This window comes from Sitodiplosis mosellana, unplaced genomic scaffold (assembly GCF_009176505.1).
Source record: "Sitodiplosis mosellana isolate CC-2019 unplaced genomic scaffold, AAFC_SMos_1.0 Smas_scaffold_6150, whole genome shotgun sequence".
NCBI lineage: Eukaryota > Metazoa > Arthropoda > Insecta > Diptera > Cecidomyiidae > Sitodiplosis > Sitodiplosis mosellana.
The window spans coordinates 3904277-3918943 of record NW_022601391.1 but is presented as its reverse complement, the minus strand read 5'-3'; the positions used below and the strand labels follow the sequence as shown (position 1 = coordinate 3918943).

The 14667-nt window shown below is 36.6% G+C and overlaps 1 protein-coding gene across 5 annotated transcripts in view; it reads left to right on the top strand.

The window, feature by feature from the left end:
• Window positions 1–14667, top strand: part of LOC129574213 (zinc finger protein 2) — a 130014-nt gene that overhangs the window by 35886 nt on the left and 79461 nt on the right. For all 5 annotated transcript variants that reach the window (XM_055455859.1, XM_055455863.1, XM_055455858.1 and 2 more), the window contains exon 2: window positions 9347–9415. The gene's annotated coding sequence lies outside the window, so the exon portion shown is untranslated. The remainder of the gene's footprint in view (window positions 1–9346; window positions 9416–14667) is intronic.

Here is a 14667-nt window from a genome sequence, read left to right as displayed (position 1 = left end):
TGAAATTCGCTTGAGGAACAAAAGTTTTCATACAAAATCAAATGATCATAGCATAACACATAGATCATGAACAACATGATTTCTTCTTAGCTCTCCATTTTTTTTTCTTCTCTACTGCTTGCCTGCTACTCATTCCGCTTCGGATGAAGGAAGAGAAGAAAAAAAAACGACTCAAATGCTTTGGTATGATGTTAAATGATGATGATAGAAAAAGTCATAGCAAAAGCCCGCAAAAGAAAAATCGGCACCAATGTACACACCACTGCGCGACTCGAAGATAACGAAAAACTCACAGACGCCTTTACTGCGCTGGACCAATTAACGTTTCGCTTTAAGGGCCCCAACTCTTTCATTATGTTTATCCAATAGCAATTACATGTAGCCGCAAAATAATGTAGTGTTTATGTGCTCGCTCTCTGTATGCACCAGTGAGTGTGTGCGTTTTGTACATACATCCGCCGCCGCCACCACCACATATATACATACATACATTTCACCCTCTCTCTCTCTCTCTCTCTCTCTCTCTCTCTCTCTCTCTCTTTCTTCATCCTCTTTCACCACGGTTCCATGTAGAGGAAAGCCTCTGTGGATGCTGTGCGACAGCAACTAAACGGATATCAAGCAAAGAGATGCGAGTGACTATGATTCGGATTTTCTCTCTTCTCTGTGTGCTATAATATCGCTTCGTGCGTTCCCTGCGTTCTTTGGCTATTGTTCATGAATCGTTTTTTTCGCATACTCTTCTCATATTTTTCATTCGTCTCTTATTATCAACGAATTTCGTTCGCTTGTGAGTTCGACAACGATGATCCGTCTTTCTGTTGTTGTTTTTTGTGTTTATTACAAAATTATATTGATAGAGACGGGCCAGAAAAACGCTTGAGAAAATAATAAGGCTCGGAAAAGAAATTAAAATCGAGCGGACAAATGCGCCAAAATGGCATGAATGCCACGTACCGAGATAATTGCATAGAAGATTAATCGAATATCATGATATAGATATGCGATTATTGTTATTATATCGAAGATATGATAAATACACATGAACACCATGTGAAAAAATGAACATGATAAACATTATACAATGTAAACGGCTTAACGAAATTGCAAACGTGTAGCACACTATGGATCGTCTTACGCAGAGAAATATGAATTTACATTTCTTTAATTACAGTGCATGTAATCGTTTAGTATGCACAGACAGGGTTTTTATCGACACATGCAAATTAGCGCAACGCGAGGAGGCCCACAGGACTACCAATTTACATGAATCCATTGGATTGCGCGGATGATATGACGTTTTAATAATCTTCTATTTTTCTTTCTGCCAATTCATACATTAATTAAGTTTCGCATTAGTTAATTACTGTAATCACCCCATTCTGTCGAGAGAAAAAAAAAACAATCTATCGAAAGAGTGACTAGATAAAATTCCAATAGGAAACGAAAGTGTCGAATCGGAATGATGCATTGAAATGTAAAGGTTTACTTTACATTGTGGCTTAATTGATGTTTTGAATGCGAAATCACTGAACAATCACGGAATCCGCATCGCATTACATTTGACATTTCATGTGAATTTTGCAGTAGCACTCAATTCAAATCACCGTCTGTGTTTTATTTGCGCTACGTATCGCATCACATTGGTGAAATCGTGTAAGCCGAAAGCTTCAATTTGTGTGTGTGTGTGTGTGTGTGTGTTGTTTTTTCTTTCGTCGCTCTAATTCCAATGGAATAATACTCACAAACACCAAAAACTTTGATAATTTTTAGTGAAATCATTCGACGATTTGCAGTAGCAGAAAAAATATGCAAGGAAATTTGAAAAAAGAGAAAAGAAAACAGACCTCACACACATTCGCTCGTGTTGCTAGGGGCTTATTAGCGAACAAAAAAGTCATTTTATTAGCCGTTTATTATTATTTGTCCGGATCAAAATAAAAGTTCACGATGATTATCGTTTAATCACACCTTTCAGTTCGATACTACTGTTTTTATTGGTTGAAACTTGCACAATTTTATATTTGATCGTGTGTCGATGATGTTTCGCTCATGTTTTTATAGCAAATATTCAAGCGAATTGCAATGGTAGATAGCCCCTCACCTGGCGCTTGTGTGTTGATAGCACACTCGCAAACAGATGTAAAATTCAAATGTTATTTTCTATTATTTTAATGCCAAATGGGCTTGGTCAATTAGCACAATACGATGTTTATGTGTAGTATCGTTATATTTGCTGCTTTTGATTACATGCACATCCACAGTAAAAATGCTGCTCTTAACTCAACAATGATTAGATTTTTGCAGTATACACAATGTTTCGATAACCATTGAAATAAACAGCAATTTCATGTAATTTTCGAGACAGAGAGAGAGAGAGAGAGCGAGAGAGACAAAAAGCTCAATCGATTAATATACGAAGAGACGACTTGATTTGACTTCGTCACTGCCAAACAAACAGATTTATTATTTAATATGACTAACAGAGAGAAAGAGTAAGGGAACAAGAGAGAGCGAGAAAATATATAAAATCAGATCTTAATTGAATTTCATCCCGTCGGTACAATGGCATCACAATGTGACCCGAATCAGTGGTTAAATTGTGTTAATTGCTTGGTCGAGCGTAGAAATAATATGTGGATTTTTTTTTCTATAAATATCATTGAGAACGGAAGCAAAAGCATTTAAAGCGAATGAAACACATTATACTCATAATACATGCATATAATTCGCATCTATATAGTCTACTAAATCAATTATAATTGATATACAGAAAAAAGCGACAAAAACAATGGACGGAATTGATTCATTTGAATTCGTTGCTTTTGTTTTGTTTGCTTTTTTTTCAATTTCAACCTCCGAAGTTGTCTCAAAGTATAAATTTTTTTGCGAAAAGCCATTGAAAAAACTTCGCGAACACCAAACAATTTAAGTCCCAAAATGAAATGAAACAATATTAATTACGATATGAGATGAAAGCTTTTGTACTGAATGTTGGTTGTCAACGATGTTTGCGACATTTTGTTTTTTTTTTCTCGAAGCGAATCAAAATGGTGTATTGTTCTAACTGCGCTGTTGGTCAAGCCTGTGAGCGCAAATGAAATTTATATCTATCTCTCTCATAGTAACAATGGAATTATGGAGATAAAATAGCAAATTAAGTAGATAAAGCTGTTTCCTTATCCGACTTTTTTTTTCTTGGGTGCACAGGCACACACATAATCACACCCAGAAATGGGATTTATATGAATGTTCTTTTAGCTTTTGACTCGGTTGCTCGATGCAGTGCATCTCTCTCTTGCTCGCCTTGAATATAATTATATTATGTTTCAGTACGATAATAAGTTTTCATGTTGGGCCCCGCATTTTATACATATGAGGCTGTGGCGCACATGTGTAGTCGTGCTGTCTATGTGTTATTGTGTATGTAAAATACTGAGCAAGCTTCCAAACTTCTTCCTATCGTGAGATGCTATTTTCCTCATCACAGGATCGCTTTTCATTTTCACCATTCGCTCTCAGCGGCACAGCTTTTTTCCCTTACATTTCGCGGCGTTTACAAGTGAATGAGTATTCTCATTGGACAAAATCTACATACAGCACATACAATACATACAGTGACATTACATACTAACACAATGTATTTCTTCGTTATTTTTTCTCTTCTTCCTCTTATTTCCAACTAAATGTTGGCCGGTGCTAATGCCGATCGGGAAAGAGGAAAAGTATCATGAGAGGAAAGTGGTCGAAAAGTCGATTTTCATGTGACTTAATGCCTTTTATAGCAGCCAAAAGGGCCACACTGACACACGCACACGCACATACATATTTGCCAAAATAGTCAAGACACATGATAATAAAATGTAAATACATCGCAATCACCTCTATGATTTTCTGCCCTGCTACATTGATAAACATGTGAGAAAAAAATGTATTGGAACAAGTTCATGCACTGAACTAAGCTAAATTTTCTGGTCTGCAAGACAATGTCTGAGTCTGAAAGAGGAAGAGAGTGAGCGACTAAGGAGGAGTGGGGGGAGAGAGAGAGAGAGAGAAAGAAAAGCAATCACATTTTTCGCGTAAAATTTACCGCGAATAATCGCACAGCTCTCTTAGAAACAACAACGTCTGCTACAATGGCAAATGTATCCCATATATGAACCAGACGGGAAAGATTATAACGCCGCCCTTTTATAAACACAACACATTTAAAATATTTCATTTGGCCTTTTCTCTACGGAGGTCTCTGCGGATAGCGCGCAGCAAGAACGCGCGCGTCGTTTGCTGGAAAAATCGACGTCAAGACCGAAATGAATGTCGAATCTCCGTTAGCTGAAGTTGTTTCCACAGAAACCGTACAAGTGCTCGTAGCGTAGACAATTCTCCATCCCTTCCTGACGTTGGTCCCTCATTACGGACTGCGATGTATATATATATACATGTGTATTGGAGACATTAGATGAAATTCATACGGTTGTACGGTGGTGCAGAGTACCCATATCCATCTACACTTGCTTCGAACACATTTCGTATTTTTCTTCTCGAGAAAACGTCAACCAACACACTTGTACACACACACACACACACATGCCGCAAGTAAAAGTCCCTCACTTCTCACAAACGTGTGGGTGTATGTGAAACTCTGGCTGCTTTTTTCGTATATTTTATTTGTGATGCTTCTTTTACGTTCTCTCCACACTGTTTGCTGGCTTCAATCTATGCCTAAGTGTATTTTTTTGTCAATTCAAGCTCACTTTCCTTCGTTTTTATATGCTCATTTTCGTTTAAGAATTTTTCTCTCATTTCTTAGGCATATTCGTGCGCCGCTACCATGGATGCTGCTGCTCCAAATGAAACCGACATTCACCGTACATTTTTGCGCTCTCCATTGCGCTCGCTTTAGCGAGTGCGAGTCTTTGTTTCGGGCGAGTGCCAATATTCTATGTGTTTTTAGCTTATGCCAAATACTTTTGCACAAATTAGGGAATGAAACGTTGGAACGGGAAGAGCCCAAGAAAAGAAGATTTAAAAAATCGCAGCTTTAAATTTAACTGTATATAAACATGGGGCTGAACTTGATTATGAAGTTTTGCTCTGATTTCAGCGACGATGATACGTTCACACACATACACAACCGTACGAGATCTTTCTTTCCCTTTCGCTCATTGACAACATTCGTTGGAATTTTTAATTTTGTTTTTTGTGGGGAGAAAATCCCATTCGAACTTCGAAAAAAACATCACGAAGCAAACGCTCTCTATACATTAGCGAAAATCTCTCGCTTAGCTAAGTTGTTCGATTTTTAATTATTCATTGCCAAAAGTAAACAGAATTCAGCGCACCAGCCACCATTGAAAGCCACCATTGAAAGCCACTTTAGGGAGAAATCGGAGAAAGAAATATTCCGTTCTTCTTGCCATCCACTCAATTTTGAACAGTGAAGCGAACAAATTTGGTTGATGTTTTATAGATGTGCGTGAAAATGGAAAATGAAATAGAATTTATTCCAGGGAACAAAATTGATTGAATCCTGAGCTGACATTTTTGAGTATAAATAGCAACATTTCAAAGTTTTCCATGAAATTATTTTTCATAAAAAAAACCACAAACAAAAGCAAAATGTGCCAAACTACCAGCTATTCACAAAAAAATCTCATCTGAATATTCATCCACTTTTGTTCTCTGATTTATTCCATAATTTGCTTAGTACGAACATAGATGGGTGTGATGGAAAAATACAAAATCGATCAATTTTGAATGAAAAAAAAAAAAAACGATTTCTCCTTCTTCGGGTCGAATGCACCCACAAAATGAATGGGATGGTCCATTTTTACGCATTTTCTAATGGCAATATCGCTGTGATAATGTCAAATTTACATGTATGCATCAAAATAATTAAAATGATAAAAGTGTAAACGTGTCCATACTTGGAACCGAATCAAAGCACGACGAACAAAAGGTGTGTGCTTGTGGGCTTTATTATGTTATCAAAAACACACCCACATCCATTTATTCATTTTTCACTCTTGTTGTAGCGATAAATATTTCAATATGGAATAGAATTTAATTGTCATTTTACTAAAAACGAAAGGGCCTGTCTTTTAATCTGATAGATTTAAAATGTGTTGCTAAACTTAATTCACACATTTGATGAATGCAGCATTAATTTTAACATTTTCCAAAATGCCTTCATAATTAATGATAAGAGAAGTTTCTGTGATTGAAATTAAAAACTTTGGACGATAGCCTATTGATTCGAAACTAATATTTGTTAGCGATTCGAGCATGCGAGCTGTGAACGAGATTGAATCCAATGAAATCGTGGTCTATATATTCCATCTTGTTTATTTATGCATGCATAAGACGATGTGCGCAAAATAAAATAATGGTGCAATCGACATATCTTTCTCTCTCTACATAAGAACATTTTCCATCCCCTCGCCGTTCGTCGTCGTCGTCGTCGTCGTCATCATCATCTTCGTCGTCGTCTGTGGAATACAAAAAATTGAACGCGACAAGAAATGAAATGCGATGAAAATAAAACGGAGTCGAGTCGACCAAACGTCGGTGTGAGATGGAGTGAGAAAAATTAAATAAAAATGGAACGAAGGAAGATTAAAAAAGGGAAATATACGTATAGTCAAGTCACATTTATTGGATCCAATCCATATGCAATGTAATATATACACAAACGAACACTTTTCATCGAGCAAACCAAAGGTAGAGAGAGCGAGACTTTGAGTTCAACGCTACCAAACAGCCAATTCGATGGACGACGAGGACGACAACGACGAAAAAGACGAAAATCGACGACCCTGCAATGGAAATGGCGAGTAACAAACCTATAATGTCTGCACGACGTATGATTGTGTTGAGGCGACAAAAAGAGTTAGCAGCGCATCAAGGAGAATTATTATTTCGGGCGACGCGCGCGCATTCGATTCATGAATTTTGGGTATCCGTGCTGTGTGCGCCGTATGGGAAAACTGTGTCGCTTTTCGGGGTATATTTATAAGAGTGCTTTGTCGTGGCGAACAGTATGCGAATGGAATGCTTCAGTTGGTTACTTCCAATAGTGCACTGATAACTACTTTTTCCTCGTTTTTTAAAATCCGAATCAGCATTAGTTGCTGCTGTTGAAACGAACGTGGATGCAAAAGTAAAAGCATGCATTACAAAGCAAAAAAAATTTCAATTAATTATCACAAGCAGCTCTCGAGCTTCTTCTTTCTATGTGCAAGCCATTTTCCCGTTATCCAATGAACAACCGCCAAAAACGGCAAAGTCTTGCGTACGACGTCGTTCACTTGATTTCAATTTAAATTAGAAAGAGAAAAAGAAAAATGGTGGACGAGCTAATTGGATAGAATCGAAAGCGCTTTTCATTAGTAGGCGATGTGGCGAGAGTATTTTTGGGATTGGCCGCCTCCAAAACATAGGTAGTTTAGTGTATTGTCGCGCTCGCGTTGCGTTTGGCATTGTGTCGAGAGAACACTCATTGATACGAATGGTGTAAAGCACACCAGCATTTATTTACGAAGCGGGAGCGTTGTTCTTTGTATTGGTGCGCGCACGTTACATACGTTGTCTCATTGGTGTTGTTACCACCCTTTTTTGCTTTTGTGTATAAGTCCTTTTAACGAGCCGTTGTTTCATTTGATTATTTTATTTTCTCTGATGTAATTACGCCAAAGGAATCGTTACTACCACTTTGCAATGCGCACTCTTGAGCGCACTCTTTTCATTCTCATTCTCATTTTATCCATCTCTCTATCGATTTACGCGTTTGCCTGGTTGTGTTGCCACGTTCGATATACCAAGCACTGCATCTTTTTGCTCGTTTTCGCCTTTGTGACTAAATTATTCGGGGCGCCACATAGCTAACACTCGCTCTCGCACTCGCACTAGCATTCGCTCGACTTGCTGCTGTTGCTGCTGCTGCGCGTTTTGTTACACAACATCGACTAGCACTCACTCTCTTTCTCTTTCTTTGTCTCTCTCTCCTCCTTTCGCACCTACAAAAACAACGAAAATACGACACTCTCGCTGAAATCATAACACTGAAGTGGATAAAAGTTCGCATTGCATCGTATCGTATCGTATCGTATCGCATTCACTCCATTACATTATACATTATGTACACCACATCTCCAGCATCGCATCACTTCGCATATACATATTTCCAATTTAGCATTTGTTCGTTCATATCATTGGATTCCTTACGTTTGTTTTTGTTTTTTTTCTCCCGTCGACTTTTTTTTCCTCCCTCGACTCCATTCTCCTTGCTCTGTCTTTAGCGACTCCAGACGTAGGTGCCCTGGCAAATGCGAACATTAATTCACATAGCACTTTTTCCACAAATACGTGCACAAAACATGAAAATACACAAACAACCAACGATCCCTATTCAGATTTTCATACTTTTGTATATAGAGCACATCGTGTCCATCAACAGTAGATAACATTTAGGTGGTGCCATTAGTAAGTTAATTATGTCTATATTATGTATTTAACGAAAATATGCGCTCAAGAAAATGTTGAACCAGGGAAAAAAAATCAGATCGAGAGCTATTTTCTCATTTTATTTTTCACGGTTTATTTCGGTGCTGGTTTCACAATCTCCTCCTGTTGCGGAGTTTCGCGATTCTCCCGTCAGAGCTCGCTATTTTTTTCTTCCGCTCCCTCTCCCCCGTTCCCCACTTCCACTGCCTGTATATAAATAATGTGTTTCGACTATATAATAATTTGAAAGAAGAATCCATTCGCTAGCTCCTTTCCAAAGTGTATATAAAACATAAATCGCTTTTTGCAGCCAATTTTCTCCCATTTGCGATGGTGATGCTAAGTGCGTCAGCAGTCAAGCAACACCCGAAAATTAAAACGAACGAATGAACGAGCTGCAGAAAATGTACAATTATTATTATTTCAATTAGTTAAAAAGCAAGCGGCGTGGTGCTTTCACTTCACAATCCAATGAAATTTCAAAACATAAATTTTAATCTTTTTTCGCATACGCTTACTATACTTTACGAGAATTCGTTCTATTTCTATTTGCCATTTCCTCTCTATTTTGAATCGTACACTGAAGCAAGAGGTATTTATCATATGCGTTCATTGAATCGACCATTTTGTCTCGAAAGCATTACAATTGCAACAATCATTGAATTGATATCGAATATAAGATGGATTTAATTTAAACTTTCTTTTTTTTTAATATGAAAGACTGTCATTCAGCGTGTCAAATTAAGATAAATATCTTTCAATTTTCAGTGTGATAATTGCTTGAAATATCAAAACATATTTTTCAAACATTTCTTTTGTTTCTTTTTTTTCATTTTTCTTACAGAGTTTTCTATGCGTCTACTTGTTTCAGCCATTTGTTTTCATCTGTGCGACTGTGGACAGTATTGAAACGGTACGTGTCAAACACTTTTCAGCCCTATTCACTCTAGATTTTTCAACCACTTCCCGTTTGTTGTGAGTACCGCAGCTAATTTGAACTTTCAAAAGAAGCAACCCCAAAAACCTCTTATTTTAGCACGAAAAACATTTTGGAAGTTGAATTAACGCGTTGTTCATTAAAAAGATCTTGAACTTGTGGTACTTAGTGTTTCATTTAATCATTCATTCACCCTTTAACTTGTAAAGACTACAAGTTTGCAGTTGTATTTAATCTTTGTGGAGAAAATTCAATGATTTCCCGGTAACACTTGAAAGTCTATAATCAGCAATCGCTCGATAGAAATATCGTGGGTGAGCAATGAAGAGCGATTAAAGAACAGACCGAAAGCGCTTTTTCAATAAATCAAAAAATGTTACCAATCAAACGACAAAAAAAGCGGCTCCGGAATATGAATAACAGTTAAAGAAGAAGTTCTATGCGGAATGCGCACCATAAGGAAGAAAACTGAATAAGATAAAACCGATATTAAAGTAATTAGGCAAATAGACGCAAAATAGAACGTCGAACATGAAAAAAAAGAGCAGCCCTCTTTATTGCGCTTCCATAATTTTGCTTTTTTCCGTGTCGTTCGTTTTCCCATTTCATATTTAAAGTCGCGCCCGTTATATTTTTTCCGCCAGGAAATTGAGCAATTCATTTCAGTTTTCTCCTTGCGTCGTCTTTCCACAACAAAAAAATACACAAGAAAAGAAGAGCCACTGAACAAATCTGATACTCGACGTAGCGCCGCGTTTGTTTGATTGCCATCTCCAAAATATAAAAACATTGTGTCGAGGCACACCAGGATATTTCTCAATACCTCCCCATTGTGGATATGAAAATAAAAGACTTTTCACAAACAAATTCAATGGCTGGAACGGACCTTTATTCGTTTAGCCGTCGATGTCCGTGTATCATAACATTTATTTTCTGAAGCAAAAACAAATGTGGACTATCAAAAAATATTACGATTCGACAGCTAACGCTGTTTATACGCGCAAAAAGAAAAAATCATCAACAACAACCAACCAAGAAAAAAACCACACGGAGGAAGTTGAAAATACCTGAAAAAATGAGGAGACTATATCATTGAAAACCTCAAGTGAAACGTGTGGATATTTGTCAATAAAGGGCGATGAATGAATTATACGTTCTTTTTTTTACTATTTTAGTCGCTTTTTGACGTTATTTGATCGATGGTTTCATCGTAACGCAAAGTGGTTCATCTTTTTTTGGTGTGTGTGTGTGTATGTGTTGATTTTGTCATAAAAATCAATACACTCTGCACGGATGACCTATACATTTCGATTTTTTCTGTCATTTCATTGCTTCAACATTTGAGCAATCGATTTTTCATAGCACATCAGGAAGGCGAATGGTGCGCGCGCGGTGAATGGACGACATCGATGACGAAAATTGTGCTGGGAATTTCTATGTGTTTGACTCTCTCTCTCTCTCTCTCTCTCTTCTCTCTCTTATGTGGACACAGTTTATTTTATGCAGACCCGGCAAATTTTTGATGTGTATATATACACACTGATGGCGTATAACGTCCTCAATAAACACTTATTTTTACGGCTTTTGACTTCTTCTCTTTTTTTTTCAAAGTAGATGGTTCAACTTTTGTCTACGTTCAAATTTTATCGATCAATCTTGATTCCTGTTTTAGTTTTTTTTTTCTTTATTCCGATAAGTTGCACAATATTTTTAATATGGAATATTATCCGTGTAAGTGAAGGAAAATCGATGCCAGAATTGCTTTTATATATTTTCAATTTTGTTTTCTGTTAATAAAATAAACAAAGGGAAGCGTCTGTCTACGCGTTTCTGAAATTTCAAGATTTGGGATTTTCATTTTATGATAAAGTCATATAGAGCAAGCGAAAAATAAGACTTGAAAATGTTACAGTACCATTTGCAAATGCGTATGTCGCCCAAATAAAATGAAATATGATGAAAGGAGTATCACGCAGAAGAACAATTATATTCGGGATGAGAAAAGTATTGAACTGACATCATCATCATCATCACAATATGGAATTTTAGTTTTTCGTGTGTTCAATTCAATTTGATTCACATACGTTTTTTTTTTAAATTCAATTTCGAAAAAAAAGTATTCACATGAACCTCTCTGATAGCCAATCAAGCGAAAAAGAAATGTTGGTTCCGTATTGGCTTTTAGCGCCGTTACACGTTAAACCGCCCGTGCAAATGAAGTGTATTTTAAAATAAATTAAACCAAATCACAAACTGACATTTGGAAAATTCGACATGCTTTGTAAACAAATTCTCATTTGCTTCAACATTTCTACCAAAGTACGAATGGAGCCATTGTTATGTGTGCCCATCGGTAGGGCAAAAAAATAGAAAGCAACTGTGGTCGAAATAATTCATTTTTCAGTTGCTATGCTTTACATATTTAATAACACTAATAAGCGATCTAATGAAATTTTCCAATCTTTTTTTTTGCCACACGAAATTATCTGCGACGAATTATTCAAGAACTTATTTCGTTTGGAATGCTGTAATTTCGGTTTGTTCAACAATTTTTTTTCTTTTCATTTCCATTTTTTTTCTGCGTCCATTTGAAGTTTCAAAATTTGAACGATTTAAGTTCGATTGGCTAATTGCCATACAGAACGAATTTCCTGGTCTGCACTTAGACATGCATTGAATTGTGCATTTGGAGCATTTTTTTCAACGAGTTTCTTTTATGGTTCGCGCAGAAAAAAACAACAACAAACTGATCATGATTATGTCAATCAAGTTATTTTGTTAGGAAAAAAAAAAAAAAATAAAACACAAACCATGTGCACGCAATACGATCGCGTCGGCAAAATCAATGTGATTGCCACACTCAAAACTACTCACAAAATGACGACAAAATTAAATGCAATCGGCTACTGTCAATGTTGATTATCCGATATTATTTATTCATAATCGATATCATACACATCCAATTATACGCTGGGAATGGTTGAAAATTAAACGGAATAACGAAATTGCAAAGTATTGAAGGCGAATGCATCGCCATATATTTTACTGTCCTAGATTTATCCCTTTGAATTACCCATTACGAACGAGAATATTTGTCTATAAATTGAAAATTAGAATTCTAATTATTCGTAATGATTGTACTTATAATTGAACCAATTGAGAATACAACACGATATCATTGGAATTGGCCTTAGCGCGCGACAAAGTTGATGCTGTACCACGTAAATAATAAAATCGATCGGAGACATAATAATATTTTCACTTTTCTGCGTCCAAAACAATACAGTACACAAACTCGTTCAATCTCTTAACCCTTTTGGTTGAAATCATCACTGAAATAGGAATGGCATATTACTGAAATAATACGCGCGCAATTTCGCATTTCAGATTGTGTGTGCTCTTTTTTTTGCTTCATTTTCATTTTTTTTAACATTCATTTCTTTTGTTATTGTCCGATCGCCTTCTATTGTAGGCTTGTACTTTGTGTTCGGTTTCATCGTCATTATTATGATTGTTTTTCGCGTGTTTTTTTCCTCCATTGTTCTTTGTGTCGTGTGTGTCTGTGTTGTTTTTTTCGTTGCTTTGTTTAATATTTCAATGAAAATTAGAACAAATTATTTTCAATTTGAATTAAATACCGCAATAGCCCTTCGGAGCATGTGATGCATGCGAACATTTGTTTATGCTTAACTGGCAAGTGTACACGTTCATGATTGCATTCAAGTAGACTGGATGGTTAAATTTATTACATTTTATGCAATTGAATCGCGGATTTTTTTTTCGCATATCCGACAGCCGTATTGCATTTATTTGTTTTATTTTCACTGGGTTTCCACGTATATTGAATTTGCGCCAATTTTTACGGCTTTCGTGCAACTGAACAAAAGCCAAAATTACATTGAATATACAGACAGGTAGAGAGAGTGAGTGAGAGGCACACTAAGCAACAGAGCGGACTTTGGTTCGAATTTCTTTCATATAAATAAATTATTATCGAAAGTATCTCAACAACAGAGTTTTTACCTTAATTATTTTTGACTCCTAATAATACTTTTCTCCATGGTGCGCATAAATTCATAACGAAAAATATTCATAAGATGCGTCATTCGGTTACGTTGCTTGCAAAACCGCAAGGAATTAATAATAAAAATGAATAACCGTTCGAAAGCATAAACACACCGGAGTCAGAGGGACGGTAAGACAACAACAATGACATAGAAAAAATTGAAAAATTACAAAAATTATCTAAAGCAATTATTTTGTCTTGTCGCTCGTTTATTTTGTGTGGTCGGCCGGGTGGTGGTTTCTTACTTGACTTACTTTGCTCGAACCATTATGTTATTTCTTTGTCTGACCACTTTTTGACTCCTGTTCGCAATGTTTCATTTTCCCGAATCCAAACCATATACATTCTACACATACGACCAATCGGACGCGTTGCAGCCTCAAGTACTACGCGCGCGCTGACTTCGTCTATTATGCATAACAATGTGGTTATCGACGAAATGAAATACAATTTTCGTACTGGTTTCATTTTCTCGCTTGAGTCATGTACCGGTACTATATCCCGTGTAAACATGCATACAACGAATTTCTTAAATATTCAATGCGATCGACTTGATTGAATCGAGCCAAAACACGTTCAAAATGCCCAACTCACAACAGAAAAGGGGAAATGGTGAGAAAATAAAATTCAACTCATTAACAAAATCGAAACGAAGATCACACACTCATACGCGCGGCCGGAAAGGATTTTAATGATTTATAGCGTAATCAAATCGTATTTATTTATTCTGAAAATTGATGTGAAAATCAGGTGCTACTAAATAACGGCCCCCCAATCTACCCGATTAAAACCGGCTATGGTGGAAAATAGTGATGAAGAACGCGAAAAGCGTTTGCTTTTCCTCGAGAAAATTATAGAACATTGAAAGCTCCTTATTATTTGAATGGATTATATCATCACACATTGGCCCGTTTGCAATGGCCGTCCTATTGATTAGTCGTGTTTAATGTTAATGTATACAATAGTCCAAAAAGTTACCACACATGGCACATGGAACGTTGTTAGAGCTGGCATTGCACACGATAGCAATTATTCGAAAATAACTGGAACCTGGAAATTAACGATTTCGAGAATAAATTGAAAGCCGAAACCAATGGCACGACACAAATGTTTCTTCTCTCTCTCTCTCTCTCTCTCTCTCTCTCTCTCTCTCTCTCTCTCT